This window comes from Macaca thibetana, chromosome 11, assembly GCF_024542745.1.
Source record: "Macaca thibetana thibetana isolate TM-01 chromosome 11, ASM2454274v1, whole genome shotgun sequence".
Classification (NCBI taxonomy): Eukaryota; Metazoa; Chordata; class Mammalia; order Primates; family Cercopithecidae; genus Macaca; species Macaca thibetana.
Window position 1 is genome coordinate 113,658,201 of NC_065588.1, and position 17,360 is coordinate 113,675,560.

General features: G+C 48.0%; 2 protein-coding genes across 2 annotated transcripts in view; one reads left to right on the forward strand and one right to left on the reverse strand.

The window, feature by feature from the left end:
- The window catches only part of NOS1 (nitric oxide synthase 1), a 232,423-nt gene extending 217,107 nt beyond the window's left edge, over positions 1 to 15,316 (reverse strand). The window contains exon 1 of the mRNA XM_050747840.1: positions 15,212 to 15,316. The gene's annotated coding sequence lies outside the window, so the exon portion shown is untranslated. The remainder of the gene's footprint in view (positions 1 to 15,211) is intronic.
- The window catches only part of SUDS3 (SDS3 homolog, SIN3A corepressor complex component), a 1,028,644-nt gene that overhangs the window by 16,813 nt on the left and 994,471 nt on the right, over positions 1 to 17,360 (forward strand). The gene's annotated exons all lie outside the window — the stretch shown is intronic.

The following is a 17,360-nucleotide window of genomic DNA, read 5'->3' on the forward strand; positions in this document are numbered from 1 at the left end:
TTGGGAAGCCAAGGTGGGTGGATCATCTGAGGTCAGGAGTTCAAGAGCAGCTTGGTTAACATGGTGAAACACTGTCTCTACTAAAAATACAAAAATTAGCCAGGTGTGGTGGCGTGCGCCTGTAGTCCCAGCTACTCAGGAGGCTGAGGCAGAAGAATCACTCCGGGAGGTAGAGCTTGCAGTGAGCTGGGATCGTGCCACTGCACTCCAGCCTGGGTGATAGAGTGAGACTCCGTCTCAAAAACAAAAACAAAAACAAAAACAAAACAAAACAAAACAAAACACCCACACATGTTACCATATCACATTGGTTTCTTTAAAAGAAATACTTGGTAACTATATTTCAGTATAATTACTTCCTTTGCAATCCTATGTGTTATGTTTTATGCATTTAAAAACATTATTTGTTTTCAAAATAGCAAAGACATGGAATCAACCTAGATGCCCAGCAATGGGCTGGATAAAGAAAATATGGTTTGGGCCAGGAGCAGTGGCTCATGCCTGTAATCCCAGCACTTTGGGAGGCCAAGGCAGGAGGATCGCTTGAGCTCAGTTCGAGACCAGACTGGACAACATGGTGAAACCCCATCTCTCCAAAAAACACAGAAATTAGCTGGGCATGGTGGCTCAAGGACCTGTAGTCCCAGCTACTCAGGATACTGAAGCAGGAGGATTACTTGAGCCCAGGAGGCAGAGGTTGCAGTGAGCTGAGATGGCTCCATTGTACTCCAACCTGGACAACAGAATGAGACCTTGTCTCCACAAACAAACAAACAAACAAACAAACAAAAAAAACACAAAAAACAAAAGAAAAGAAAAGAAAAAATGTGGTACATATAAATCATGGAATATTACACAGGCATAGAAAAGAATGAAATCACCTTTTTTTTGCAGCAACATGGATGCAGCTGGAGGCCATTATCGTAAGTGAATTAATGCAGAAACAGAAAACCAAATACCACATGTTCTCACTTATAAGTGGGTGCTAAATATTGAGTACACATGGACACAAAGAGGGGAACAATAGACACCAAGACTTACTTGAGGGTGAAGGGTGGGAGGAGGGTGAGGTTCAGAAAACTACCTATTGAGTACTTATGTTCACTACTTGGTGACAAAGTCATGTGTACACCGAATCCCAGTGACACACAATTTTCCTGTGTAACAAACTTGCACATGTACCCCCTGAACCTAAAACAGAAGTTGGAAGAAAAAAAGAAAGAAAGAAAAACATTATTCTGAGAAAGAGTCTGTAGGTTTCACCAGACTACCAAGGAGCCTATGGAATAAAACAGGTTGAGAACCTGCATTAGAAAAAGGAGACTAGCTGTGAGGTTAAGGCACTGGACAAAGTCTTCATAGGCAGAGAAGCAGGATTCACATGTTGAGGGAAGCTGGGACCCAGAACGATGGAGAGACAGAGAAAGCTGATGAGCGAATGATGGTGATCGTGACACATCATCATTGATAATATGAATGAGGTTGATGGTAACAGTAACACGGCAGTTATTATTTACTGAGTGCTCACAACGTTTCAGACACTGACTAAGCCCCTTGCAAACATGATCACGTTCACTTTTGACAATTACTGTACAAAGGTGTGAATGCGATTTCTCTTTTACAGCCTAGGAAACACAGCCCCGGATATGTCCAGGGTCTACTCTCGGGTCTCCTAGCTAGCAAGTCGTAGAGCTAGAATTCAAGCCATGGGCTGCCTGATTCCCCAGCTTGTGCCCTTACTCACTCATCCATTCTGCCAAGCGCAGGGAAGGTGTTATTCTCATTTAGCCAATGAAAGAACCAAGGCTCAGAACAAGTAAGGTGAAGCCAAGCCCAGGAGTTCAATATGCTTAGGAAAAGCAGCTGAGGTTTCTCCCTTGCTCAGCTGCTGCTGATTTCCTTCCTCATCTCTGATGGCACCTCCAGGGCCTGGGAGGCTCAAGGAACCTTGTGCCAGTTCTCTGGGCATCACCATCAAAGCTCAAATCCTGCCTAGTCTTCCTTTAACACAACACATGGCTCAGATTCTTCCTTCCATTTTTTTTTTTTTTTTTTTAATATGGGTTCTCGTTCTGTCACCCAGGCTGGAGTGCAGTGGCATGATCACGGCTCACTGCAGCCTTGACCTCCTGGGGCTCAAGCAATCCTCCCACCTCAGCCTCCTGAATAGCTGGGACTACAGGAGCATGCCACAACACCAGGCTAATTTTTATTTTTTGTAAAGCCAGGGTTTCGCCATGTTGCCCAGCCTGGTCTCTAACTCCTGCATTCAAGTGATCCTCCTGCCTCAGCCTCCCAAAGTGCTGGGATTATAGGCATAAGCCACCACACCTGGCCCTTCCTTCCCGTTTTAGCCATTGAAGCCCTCCTGCTATCAGGACTAAATAACATCATAACCTCTTAATTCAGCTCCCCAATTCTAATCCATGCTCCCCATGAATGCGAGATGTGTCTGAACATGAGTTTCTCAAATTGGGGTCCCCTGGAGCTTCACAATACACTATGATCATGTTGTAATTGCTTTAAGTTGTAGGATATTACCATCATCCTTTTCTGAATTAACTGATCACTATCTTATCATCGTGCATTGCCACATGATGCTGGTGTCTGTTCTGCATTTGTGTTAGTGATGACAACTGTGCTGAACTGTCTCACTTTAATTACTGCACAATGACAAGAAAATACCATGGGCATGATACAAAAATGATCTTCTTCGTGCCTGGTAAAGGCTCAAGAATGGAAAGCCACGCTGTAGGAACAGAAGGTTCACAGAAGTCTGAGAAGGGGAAAGTGGAAAATCAGGTCCTCACAGAGGCAGAGGAAAATCAAAAGAACTCTCTGGAATAAATACATTTTAAAAATGACATGTGCTGATCAAGCTCTTGAAAAAAGAACCGTCTGGGGTGTGTGTCCACCATTTAGATTGTGAGTGGCAGTTTTGTGTCAGCAAAACATCACAGTGTGTACCGCAGACATATTTTGAATTTGAATTTTATTGGTTTTGTAATTGTGATCATATTTAATTTGCAGATTTGTTTTGGTTTTATAGCAGTAGATGAGATATAAGTGAAGAACTTATATCTACTTTTATGCCAATGTACATTTAAAAAAACCTCATAATAGAAAGATTTTATGGCGACATTGGCAAAGGGGAGGTGTCTGTGAGAATAGGTACCTGCTGAAGGCATCCCATGTTAGCGGGGCATGGTGATGCGCGCCTGTAGTCCCAGCTACTTGGGAGGCTGAGGCAGGAGGATGGCTTGAGGCCAGGAAGTTGAGGTTGCAGTGAGCTGTGATCATGCCACTGCACTCCAGCCTCGGTAACCGAGCAAGACCCCGTCTCAATTAAAAAACAAACAAAACAAAACAAAACGGCCAGAGGCCACATGGTAGCTCATGCCTGTAATCTCAGCCCTTTGGGAAGCTGAGGTAGGTAGACTGAGCCCAGCAGTTTAAGACCAGCCTGGGCAACATGGGGAATCTCTGTCTGTACAAAAAATTAAAACATTTGCCAGGCATGGTGGAGCATGCCTATAGTCTCAGCCACTGGGGAGGCTGAGGTGGGAGGATCGCCTGAGCCCAGGGAGATTGAGGCTGCAGTGAGCCATGATCATGCCATTGCACTCACTCCAGCCTGGGTGACAGAGAAAGACTCTGTCTCAAAAAAAAGTTTTTAGTTTTAAAAGAATTTTTTAAAAGCATCCCATGTTTGAAAGATGCTGACCCGCTTGCCACTTTGCAGATTACATTTACTGTTCAAATTATTGCCCATTTGGAGTTAATGCTTCACGTGCTTCACCTGTGGCCTCTGTAGCCTGCCAGGTTGGTGGACAGATCCTCTGCTTCAGTCAAATGGGTAGATAAAACATCCTTCGAGTCATCTGTGCAGTACTTTCACCTACAGTTAAGGATGGGGTGTGCCGAGCGCTCAAACTAGCACCTACAGCATTGATCAGTGCCTGCTAAATGATAACCACTATTAATATGAGCACAGTTGCCTCTTCAAGAGACTGTGGAAAGAGATGTCACATCTGCTGGCATAAACCCCCCTCTCCCGATGTTCCTGTCTCTGCATCTTACAGCCTGATCATGAGAACAGAAGAAAATTAAGGTAAATGTGTTATCCTAAGTAGAGAAATACCTGGGAATGAGTTTTGGGTGGCTCCATCATGTTGTGAGAAAGAATATTCTGGATTAGGGAATACAAAGACTTAAGGGTAGGGCCCACTCTGTGTGCCCTTGGACAAGACACCTAGCCTCTCTGAGCCTTGAGCTCTGCTATGTTGAATAGGACAAAGGATCATTGTAGCCCTGCTCACTTCATGGGGCAGGCGGCAGGATCAATTAGGTCAGGAATGTGGAAGGTGGAAGTGACAGTGACCTGAGGGGCTGCCATTATTATTGCTAGAGTGACAGTGATGAGGCAGAGTTGGAGAGATGCTCAGAGAGCTGGCAAAGGAGGGAAAGGCAGAGAGAGAGAGAAGAGTAACTCTATTGCCTTTACTGTCTGTCCTTTCTCCGGAGCTAACTTAGGCACACACAGTTTCTATAAATTTTCCTCCCAGCTTCTTCTCTCAACTGGGTTCAGCTTACACAGACTCTTAGGGAGTCTTAGGCTGCCTTGGTGGCAGCTGAGGTCCCAGTAGAGAAGCTGGAATAGTTATCTTGGAGCCCCATAGGAAAAAGAGGGATGACACAGGCCAGGGGCATGGCTGCTCGGGGCATGGCTGCTCAGGGCGAAGAGTGCCCATGGCTGAGTTGTGCTCAGCTCAGACCACACTGGGCTCACTGAGGGCCTGCAGCTCAGCATTGACCCTTGGTTCATCCCAGAGACATGTGCCCCAGGAGGGCCCTTCTCTCATGTCCCAGTTCGTCTATGGAGGAGGAGATGGAATGAGATGCTCTTTTTAAAGGCACTCAGAATGTGAGCAACTTGATGGGAGTGGGTGGGGAATGTCTCATCCATTTCTGCAGTCTCAGAGCCCAGTAAGGCAGGATGAGAGTAAATGTTCAAGGCAGGATGAGAGTAAATGTTCAAGGCAGGATGAGAGTAAATGTTCAAGGCAGGATGAGAGTAAATGTTCAATGCATGTTGGGTGAAATAAATGAGTAGATGGAAAGATGGATAGGTGGATAGATGGATGGACAGAACAACAGATGGATGGGTGCATGAATGGGTGATGGATAAATGCATGAGAGGGTGGACAGATAGATAAAAGGACAGAGAGATGGATGGAGTGAAGGAAAGCTTTAATACAGTAGCTCTGAGACAACTCCCCTGAGAGCCCTCCTTGCAAGACTGACCCTTGGCTCACAACTGGGAAGTCGGATTTTGGGAGGGTTTCCAAAGATCCTAGAATTGATAAGAGTAGCTCACTATGGTTTATGTTAAACATTCATTTTTCTTCTGAGAGTCTGGAATTTTGGTATATTTTAGGCAGAGTGTGCCTACATGGCCCACCCCCACAAAAATCTTAGGCACAGAGTCTCTAATGAGCTTCCGTGGCAGAAAACATTTCACACGTCTTGTCACAACTTGTTGCTCCAGGAATTAAGTGTGTCCTCTGTGGCTCCACTTGAAGAGGATTGTTGGAAGCTTGCTCTTGGTTTCTCTGGGCTTTACCCCATGCATCTTTTCCCTTTGCAGATTTTACTTTGTATCTTGCACTGGAATAAATTCACAAGTACAACTGTATACTGAGTCCTCAGTCCTCTGAGAGAATCATCAAACCTGGGAGTGCTCTTGGGGACCCCAATTACAGACAGATGGATGGATGGATGGACAGATAAACTAATAAATGGATAAATTAAAGGTAGATAGATGAGTGATGTCTGATAAGCTATTGGTAAATGTATGGATGAGTAGATGAACAGGTGGATGGATAGACAGATGAATGACTAGGTGGATGGATGGACAGACAAATGACTAATGGGATGGGTAGATGTATGTATGTATGTATGGATGGAGGGTTGGCTGGATGGATAGATGGTTGGATGGATGGATAGATGAATGCATGAATGGATGGATGGTTGGCATGCATGCATGGGTGGATGGATGGATGCATGGACAAATTCCTGGATGCATGGATGGATGGATGGATGGATGGATGGATGGATGCATGCATGGATGGATGGTTGGCATGGATGGATGGATGGATGGATGGATGGATGGATGGATGCATAGATGGATGATTGGTTGGATGGATCGATAGATACATAGATAGATGGATGGTTTCATACATAAATGGATAGATGGATGGGTGGATGCATGAGTGGGTGGATGGTTGGTATGTGTGCAAGAATGGATGCATGAGTGGATGGATGGATGCATGAATAGACGCATGGGTGTTTGGATGATGTCTCTGTGTGTGTGTGTGTATGTGTGTGTGTGTGAAGGGTTAGAATGAGTGACCTAAATCTTTCAGATGCTCTAAAGGCCACAGATTTTAATGGCCACAAGAGTTCCTCAAAGGCTCAAGACTATTCATACCTAACTTCTTTGTCAGGAATGAGTCAGCGCCTGGGGGATTTTTGCTTGGCGGGATCAGAATTTAATATGGTCACTGCTTATATACGCATATGGGTACCTGGAGGACTAACTATATGTATAGTAGTGCCCATGATGAATAGGAAGGTTGGTATGGGGCATAAGCTCAGAATGCAGGAGCAAAGAGCGTAGAAGAATGCATCTGGTTTCCCAAATCTGTGGGTATTACTGGCCAACAGCACTACTAGCTTCCCGAAGACTGAATTTGTTTTCTCTAGTTTGGGGTTTGACTCTGTAAAAATATTTGGTCTTTATTTGAGATCTTTTGTTTTCCCTTGCAAATTAAATGTCTCTTTATGATTCATTGTTCTGGAGGAGTCATGGTTAGCATTGCAAACCCATTTTTTCCTGTTTTTTTTTTTTTTTTTCTTGAATGATGAACTCTACTTTGATTTAAATATTTTTATAATAATTTTTCTTTTAATTGAAAAGTGATTTTTAAAATGCATTTGGCAGAGGGGGACAGGGGATGTGTAAAAGTTACAGTCTCATTTATTCCTAGTGAAGTGGAAGGGAAATGGAACCCAGGGGAGGAACAGGATAAAAAAAAGAATACTGGAAACTAATAGAACCAAAGGAGGAAAGAAAGAATACAATGAATGTGAGTGGGCTTTGAATAGGCATCTTGTTTTGTACCTAAGCACTCGAGTTAGAAGAAATAGAGAAACGAAAAGTCGGAGCTGCTACCTGGCCAAAGACCAATTCTCTGTGACTCAGAGGCACTGCCACCATCTCCCTCTGAGCCCATGGGCCTCAGTTTCTACATCTGTCAATGGGATGAAGCCATCTTCATAGGGCTGCTGAGGGTCTCAGGAAATAATGAATGGGAAAATGCAAGCTGTATGGTGCTACATGTGGGGTGGGTGGGTGGCGTGAGTGGGGTGAAGAAAGTAGAGTGAGCTTCCAGACTCTCCTAGCTCTAAGAGTCCGTAAGTAATGAAAATACATGGATGTGTATCACACTCACAGATTTATACTCTCTCACACACAGTTACACATGCACCCACCTCTCACATGGATTCTCACACATCTCACACAGCCACACCCTCTCACACACACATGCAGACTCATTATACACACCCTTCCACACGCATAGACACACCATTAAATACACCCTCACACAGATATCAACTCCTCACACACACACACTTTCACACATGCTTCACACATACACACCCCCTCACATGCACACTCTCAACATCGCTTCTCACACACACCGTTAAACACATCTTTGCATGAGAACCCTCACACACACACCCTCACACACACACTTCACATCCCCTTACACACACTCCATACACACACTCCTTCACATGCACACTCTCAACATAGCTTCTCACACACACCCTTAATCACATCTTTGCATGCACAGAACCCTCACATGCACACACATCCTCACACACACACTTTACACACACACCTTTACACACACACCCTTACACACATTCCATCCACACACAGCTCACAGGCACACTCTCAATATAGCCTCTCACACATACCTTTAAACACATCTTTGCATGCACACAGCCCTCACACACACACCTTCACACACACACACATCCCCTCACAGACACTTTATATACACACACATCCTCACACACACTCCATACACACCTTCATATCACAATCCCAATATAACTTCTCACTCACACACACACACATCCCCTCACAGACACTTTATATACACACACATCCTCACACACACTCCATACACACCTTCATATCACAATCCCAATATAACTTCTCACACACACCCTTAAACACGTTTGCACGCACATAACACTCACACTCCCTCACATGCACACTCAACATATCTTCTCACACACACCCTCAGACACACTCCATACACACACACCCTTACCTGCACACTCTCAAGATAGCTTCTTACACACACCCTTAAACACATCTTTGTATGCACAGAACCCTCACACACACACACCCTCACACACACACCCTCACAGACACACTCCATACACACACACCCTTACACACACCAACACACTCCATACACACACTCACACACACACCGACACACTCCATACACACACCCTCACATGCACACTCTCAACATAGCTTCTCACATACACCCTTAAACACATCTTTGCTTGCACAGAACCCTCACACGCACACACATCCTCTCACCCACTCCATATACACACACACCCTCACATGCACACTCTCAACATAGCTTCTCACATACACTCTTAAACACATCTTTGCATGCACAGAACCCTCACACACACACGCACACACACACTCTACATATACACACGTAGGGTGCTACATGTAGGGTGGGCGGTGGGGGTGAGCTTCTAGACTCTCCTAGGTCAGTCTAAGAATCCTAAGTGATGAAAATACATAGATGTGTATCGCACTCACAGATTTACACTCTCACACACAGTTACACGTGCACACAACTCTCACACGCATTCTCACACATCTCACACACAGCCACACCCTCTCACACACATGCAGGCATTATACACACCCTTCCATACCCCATACCCATAGACACCATTAAATACACCCTCATGCAGACACCCCCAACTTCTCACACAAACACCTTCACACACGCTCCATACACACACCCCCTCATGTGCACATTCTCACACACACCCTTACACACATCTTTGCATGCACATAACCCTCACACACACGCATACCCTCATACATATACCCCATATACATACATCCCTCACATGCACTCTCAACATAGCGCTCACACATCCTTAAACACATGTTTGCACATACACAACCCCCACACACACACCTTCACACACGCACACACCCTCACACACTATATACACACACATCCTCATACGTAAAATGCTCAACATAGCCTCTCACACACACCCTTAAACACATCTTTGCATGCACACAGCCCTCACACACACACCTTCACACACAACCTCATACACGTTCCCCAACAATCCGTCACATGCACACAAACTCTCATACATAGACGACCCACAATCCTCGCATGTGTTCACTCTCACACATACCCTCACACATATGCACACAACCTCACACACACACGCCTCTCACACATATACACACAACCTCACACACACACCTCTCACACATGCACACAACCTCACACTCACGCCTCTCACACATATACACACCTCACACACACACCTCTCACACATATGCACACAACCTCACACACACACCTCTCATATACACACAACCTCACACACACACCTCTCACACATATGCACACAACCTCACACACACACACCTCTCACACATATGCACACAACCTCGCACACACACCTCTCATATACACACAACCTCACACACACAGCTCTCACACATATGCACACAACCTCACACACACACACCTCTCACACATATGCACACAACCTCACACACACACCTCTCATATACACACAACCTCACACACACACCTCTCATATACACACAACCTCACATACACAGCTCTCACACATATGCACACAACCTCACACACACACACCTCTCACACATATGCACACAACCTCACACACACACCTCTCACACATATGCACACAACCTCACACACACACAGCTCTCACACATATGCACACAACCTCACACACACACCTCTCACACATATGCACACAACCTCACACACACACACCTCTCACACATATGCACACAACCTCACACACACACAGCTCTCACACATATGCACACAACCTCACACACACACCTCTCACACATATGCACACAACCTCACACACACACAGCTCTCACACATATGCACACAACCTCACACACACACCTCTCATATACACACAACCTCACACACACACACCTCTCACACATATGCACACAACCTCACACACACACACCTCTCACACATATGCACACAACCTCACACACACACCTCTCATATACACACAACCTCACACACACAGCTCTCACACACACACCTCTCACACATATGCACACAACCTCACACACACACCTCTCATATACACACAACCTCATACACACAGCTCTCACACATATACACACAACCTCACACACACACCTCTCACACATATGCACACAACCTCACACACACACAGCTCTCACACATATGCACACAACCTCACACACACACCTCTCACACATATGCACACAACCTCACACACACACACCTCTCACACATATGCACACAACCTCACACACACACCTCTCACACATATGCACACAACCTCACACACACACACCTCTCACACATATGCACACACACTCATACTCCTCACAGCCACACAATCACCCCCCACACAGCCTCACACATACCATGTCCTTCAAATGAGCTATTTTGAGGGGTTCAACCAAGCTATGGTGGAGATCGGAGTGTCTGCTCACTCTGCTACCAGGCTTCTGACCCATGGACGCCCAGAAACTGCTCCTTCTGGGCTTCCAATGACCGCATGAAACCAAATTTCAATGGACACCCACATGCGCTCACTCTCCTGACCCCTGGGTGATGTCTCCCTTTCTTCCCTATCCTTGGTATCTGATGACCCCAATCATGAACTTTGAGCTCCCCAAGCAAAGGGGCCTTTTCTGCCTTATTCACATGTGTATCCTCAGAGCCCGACAATCAAGAAATATTTGCTGAATGAGACGGAATGAGGGTGTGAGGCATGGAGAAAGAGATGATTTGCCTAGGCCAGGGCTCGGGGCTCTGGGAGTGAGGTGCAGGGAGAGGATGTAAGGGTACCCTTCACAGCCAATTTCAAGGCTTCCCTCTCTGCCCAGCTCTTGGCTAAACCCTAGGCCCCTCCTGAACCAGATCCTCCTCCCCACATACATCCCATCCTTGCCTCCTCCTGAATGACCCAAAGTTCTGGTACTATTTGGAACCTGCCTCCAGCAGCCATTTCTGACTCACCTCTCAGGGCTTCTCAGGTCCCTCTGGAGTTCGGTGGGAAGGGACCTAGCTTCACTGGGAACCCAGGCCTTCTGTGATCCAACCCAGCCTCAATACACCCACACCACCATCTTCATTGCCCCAGTAGTTACTACTTGCAGGAACTGGGCTATCCTCCCAACCATCTAGAAGGAAGGCCCTGGTGGCAGCCACATCCTAGAGTTAGGGGAACAGAGGCTCTAAGAGCAAGTCTTTGGCTCAAGGTCAACAACGGGCAAGTGGTGATTCTGGGATTTGAACTCAGGCCCCCAACTCTTCCTGGCCAAGTTTCCTCGACTTCCCACACTGGGTCTGGCACCCCCTTCTGGGCTTCCCCATCCAAGCAATGTTCCTTCCTTGCTATCCTCATCTGTCCCCTCACCTGTCTCCCCCACTGATCCAGAAACTACTCAGGGGCAGTGGTGTGGACAACAGTTGTGTCTTTGCTAGGCTAGGGCAATGCCCCAGCTGGGTATTGCCTTAGGTAGGGAAGCTGGCTTGCTTGGGAGATGATGACACCTCCCCCACCTCCCCAACTGAGGACAGCCTAAGTCAATGACTGATTGACACAGGCATACAAAAAACTGGCCCCCTTTTGTTTTCTGTGTCTACCACTTCATCATGAGGGCCTAGACCAATGCCTGGCACATAGCAGGAGCATAGTGAATGTTTGCTGAATGAATAAATGAATGTCTCTTCTTCCCCTCACCTAGACATCTGCATTTCTCAATTCCTATCCAGGTCTTCTCTAAATCTTCAAGGGCATCCTCTCCTGACCTGCCAGGTATCCTCACCTGCCAGGTTCACCCCGGCGGGCCTTGACTCCATAGCAAAGTGCTTTGTCAGCTGTCTGTACACCTCAGGAATTCAGCTGCATATAGGGGGTGAGAGGGAGTCCAAGCTGAGGGAGGTGGTGAGACTCCCACCCTAGCTCAACCTGGAACACCCTGCTTTGATCAGTTTCCACAAGATTTTGTTTAGACAAAAATGCTCTCCACCTGCAAAGGCTGAGAAGCCCTTTGACATGTTGTGTTTTCCTTCTGTCCCACCCACTCCCTTGATGGGAAGCACACCCTCCCTCATGCTGCCTCATCCAGATTTTGTAGAAAATTGCTTCTGTCTCATCTAGACTGGAACTGCCCAAGGAGGGCTGCAGCCTAGAGGGTGAAAGTGTGCACTCTGGAGTCACAAAGACCTTGGGGAAGTTATTTCACCCCTCCTAGCCTCCGTTTCTGTAGCAGTAAAATGGGAAAGTAATAGAACTAGTAAATGAGCACTGGGCAAGAGTTCAACAAAGTTAATTATCTCAGGCCAGGTTCGGTAGCTCACGCCTGTAATCTCAGCACTTTGGGAGGCCAAGACGGGACAATCACTTGAGCCTAGGAGTTAGAGACCAGCCTGGGCAACATAGCGAAACCCCACCTCTACAAAAAATACAAAAATTAGCTGGGCATTGTGGTGTGCACCTGTAATCCCAACTACTCAGGAGGCTGAGGTGGGAGGATCACTTGAGGCTGTCATATTGAGGCTACAGTGAGCTGTGATCGCACCACTGCACGCCAGCCTGGGCAACAGCACAAGAACCTGTCTCAAAAAAACAACAAAACAAAACCAAACAGAAAACAGAAGATGAAACACAAAACAAAAATAATGAATCATCTCATGTGCTAAACACAGCGCCTGGCTCATGGCAAATAACAAATGGTACCTTCTAGTATTTGTTAAATTATGCAAGCAAGTGCCTTGGGCATGCCTAGCAATTAATTATCAAAATTATCATACTTTCCTTTGGCAAAGGAAGTTAAACCATGAATGTATGTGAAGCTCATTTTGCTCTGGTGTGGTTACTTCCCAGAGGCCTAAGGGGGTATGTGATGGTCATAATCCCCGGCCTCTGGCTAAAGCCACTAATTGGGTGGACATTGGAGACATTCTGCATGGTTTTGCCAAGTGGGGCCTCATCCTTTGCCACAAAAAGAATCCCATGTCCTACTGTTTCTTAGGCATCTAGATTTCCACTAGATCCAGGCATAGCATGCAAAGACAGCTGAGAAAATTGGAAGAGGCCGTGGTTTCTCATATCCCAGATCTGCCCGTGTATCTGCTGCAGCTAGTACAGGGCTCACTCATAGTGGATCCTCAATAAATGCCGTGCAGTGAGCAAAGGAATACAGGAATTTGAGATCTCCCATGTAATTTCAGCATCTAGCAATAGATGTTTCTTGATAAGCATTTTTGGAATGAATGAATGCATTCTAGGTTTGCTATCATATCCTCAGCGTTGGGCCTAGGTCCTAGCACAGAGGCCTCTGATGAATATTTATAGCAGAAATGAACTAGATCCACTATTTCCCAGAAAGCAGCTGAGCTTACCTTGTAGCTGCCCCCATCCCTTTCCTCTTGTCTCATACTCACAGTCCTCGGGTCCAGCTGCCAGCCTGGCTTGGCGTTAGCCAGCTGGGAAAGGAATCTGGGAGACAAAGCAAGTGAAGCTCCCCAAGATGCACAATTGGGAGAGTCTCTAGCCAGCTCTCCAGGAAGCTCTGGGGGTGCTGCCCTCGGGAAACACTCACCCCCGAGATAGACTGAGCTGGCAAGAGCCATCTACAGTGATTCTGTGACACTGTCAAGGAGCCCTCCTCTGCATGGCTTTGGCATTGAATGCAACCACACACACATACCACACACACACACACACACACACACACAGAGCAGGCACTATGCCCTGCTGGACAGAATGGGCTACAGGGATATGCATGGGCAAATGCACCCCAGACAGCATGTGCATGTGGATGGACACTCAGCAATGTTCCATCTCCCCAGGCCAGGCCCTGCCATCCTATCTCAAACACACTTTGCCTCCACCCCAAGCAGGCAGTGGCCACAGACCACCAGGTGGTACCACCAAGTGATAACACTGCCTGTCACCACAGGGGACCCTCTCATGGATAACGGAACCTCTCCCAGCCAGGAGCTGAGGCTCAGCGTTTACAGCCAGTGCAGGCTCAAGGGCGAGTCATGTGTCCCCCCACTTCCTGGAGGCACTGGCGAGCTTTCCCTGTCTGTGTCCCCCCACCCACGTCTGTCCCATGAGCAGGCAGCCACCTCCTCCTCTGTCCCTGCTGGGATCAACTCTCCACTAGGAACCAGGAGGTGGCTCAGATCCTGCAGAGTGGCCTGGCGTGCAGGCTGTACTGCTATCCCTAAAAGCATCTGTGGATCCTGGCCAGGGCCCTCCTTGGCCTTCAGTCATGCTCCAGGACATGTGGCCCTCTGAAGCGCGTGGTCTTCCCCTCAGCACTGGCCTCCAGTACAGCAGCCTCTCCATGCCTGCTTCCCACAGGGGTCTCATACCAGCCGAGCAATGGTGCCACCCACAGCATGAGCTCTGGGGCTGGCAGGTTGGAGGGACCCAGCCTTAGAGTCCCAGACAGGCCGGCAGGGAGAACCAGCTCTGTTGAGGGTGATGAGAGCAGAGTCGAAATCCTAAAGCCTCATCTGTGCCGACTGATCCCTCCTTCACCCATCAGGTCTCCTGACACTGTCTGGGGGGAGCCCCTGCGGCGGCGTGACCGGAGGGGAAGGACGTGGGACTGGCCTGTGGTCCCCTTGGGTACCCTTCCTGTAAGGCTGAGGTGACGGGGGTCAGGGATGCTGCGAGGCCCTGTAACGCTGCAGGAAAATGAGCCCTACAGTGAGCCCCCAGCCCACGACGCCCAGCTCCGGCACACCAGGTCCCCCTGCCTGGGGAGCCGAGCCCCCGCCTGGGTACTCACCAGCTCCGGCAAGGCCTCACCCTGGCATGGTGGCAGTCACCCCCTCTCAGACAGTGCTCCCCATCTGGAGAGGCCAGCGGCACTAATCAGCCGCCTGGCGTGGTGCAGGCCGAACAACTGGGGTTTAATTGACACCAGGTGGCCCCTCCCCAGAGGCAGGCTGGGAGGCGGCTCTGCCGGGTTGGGAGGCCAAGCCTTGGGCAGGGGGGTTGCACCCAGACCAGGCCAGTTCAGGCTTCCCCGGGAGAGACAAGGGCAGTCAGGCAGTCGCTGGCCACCCCTCCCTTCCACTCCTGCCGGCTGCCTCCATGGCACGGCCCTGGCTTCCCTAGGCTCTGACCTTTCTTTCATTTAGAGGTGGCAGCGGCAGTGGCAGTGTCTGCCCAGGAGGAGGGTGGCTCAGGTTTCCCCCCAGCTGGCTGGGGGCAGCCAGGATCGAGCTCACTGTGTCTGCGGGGATCAGGCTGTGCCCGCCAGATACTGAGTGAGGCCACCCACGGCAGTCACAAAGGATCCCATGAACTATCTTTTATTGAACACTTACTGTGCACCAGGCCAGGCATGGTGCCCACACTGTCCCCTCTGAAATCTCATGTGCCCCCAAAAGGTGGGCATTTATTAACCCACTTTGCAAAATGAGGAAACGGAGGCTCAGAGAAGCTAAGCTTCTTCTCCAAGGTCACACAGCAGAAGAGCCAGAACACACATCCAGCTGTGTCTGATACTGAGTCAGGGATTTGCATGGCCACCTGCAAAGTAGATGATATCATCCCCATTTTTGAGATGAGGAAATTGAGGCTTAGAGAGGAGAAGTCAGTTTTCAAAGTCACACAGCAAAGTACGGAACGTGGATTTGCCACTAGGTGTGTTGGGCCAGGTTGCCCAGGAAAGTAAAGTCCACAGCTGAAATACAAGCCGTCTTCTCTGACCCACATGTGTTCCTGCTTATGAGCCACAGTTTGGGGTTTAGGAGAAACAGCACTGGACTTACAGTCAGAAGACCTGTGCCCAACTTGCTGTGTGACCTTGAGCAAGTTACTCCACCTCTCTGGGCTTTGCTGCAGCTGCTGTGAACCCCAAATGGGACATCACATGGAAAAGGCTTTGTGACTTGTGTTCACAGGGCAGGATGAGGGAGTACCAAAGTACCACCACTCTGCCCTGGAGCCCTTCCCAAAGACCCCCAACCCTGTTCTTTCTCTTTACTGCCAGGAGCGGGACCCAGCAGGGAGGAGCATACAGGTTCCACAAGGGCACAGGGTTCAGATCCCGGCTCTGATCTGAGTCTCACAAAGCGCGTGACCTTCAGAAGTCATTTCACTCTCTAGTCTCAATTTCTCCTTTCTAAAAATGTGCTCCCGGGCACTCCCGCCATGCCTGGGCTGCATGAAAATAATGAGATAATACTCAGCACCTGCCTCTTTGTTCAACAACATTTATTGAGCACCTACTAGACACGGGTGACTGTGCTGGTGATATAATTTTTACAGGAACAATATTCTCGTAAAAACAAAGTCAGTTGACCAGGTGCGGTGGCTCACACACTTTGGGAGGCTGAGGCGGGCAGATCACCTGAGGTCAGGAGCTCGACACCAGCCTGGCCAAGGTGGTGAAACCCTGTCTCTACTAAAAATACAAAAAAAAATTAGCGGGACATGGTGGTGGGCACCTGTAATCCCAGCTACTCAGGAGGCTGAGGCAGGAGAATCGCTTGAACCCGAGAGGCGGAGGTTGCAGTGAGCCAAGAACTTGCCATTGCACTCCAGCCTGGGCGACAAGAGTGAAACTCCGTCTCAAAAAAAAACCAAAAAACCAAAGTCAGTCATTCATGCCCTTGTGGTGGAGACAGACAAATGTAAAAACCCCACCAAAAAAATATGTAATTCCTTGTGTTACGTGCTCGACAAATGGAAGTAGCTATTATTGTTGTTGTTCATGCATTTATTCCACAAAAGAACTCACTGAGCGCCTACTAGGTGCCAGGTACTCTTCTAGGCATTGGAGATATAGCAGTGACCAATACAGACAAGGCTGTCCACTCTAATAATTAACTATGACAATAAATAGCAATAATTAACCATGACAACATATAGCAATAATAGTTATTATATTACTATTCTCAGGCAATGCAGGTTCTCCCCAACACACT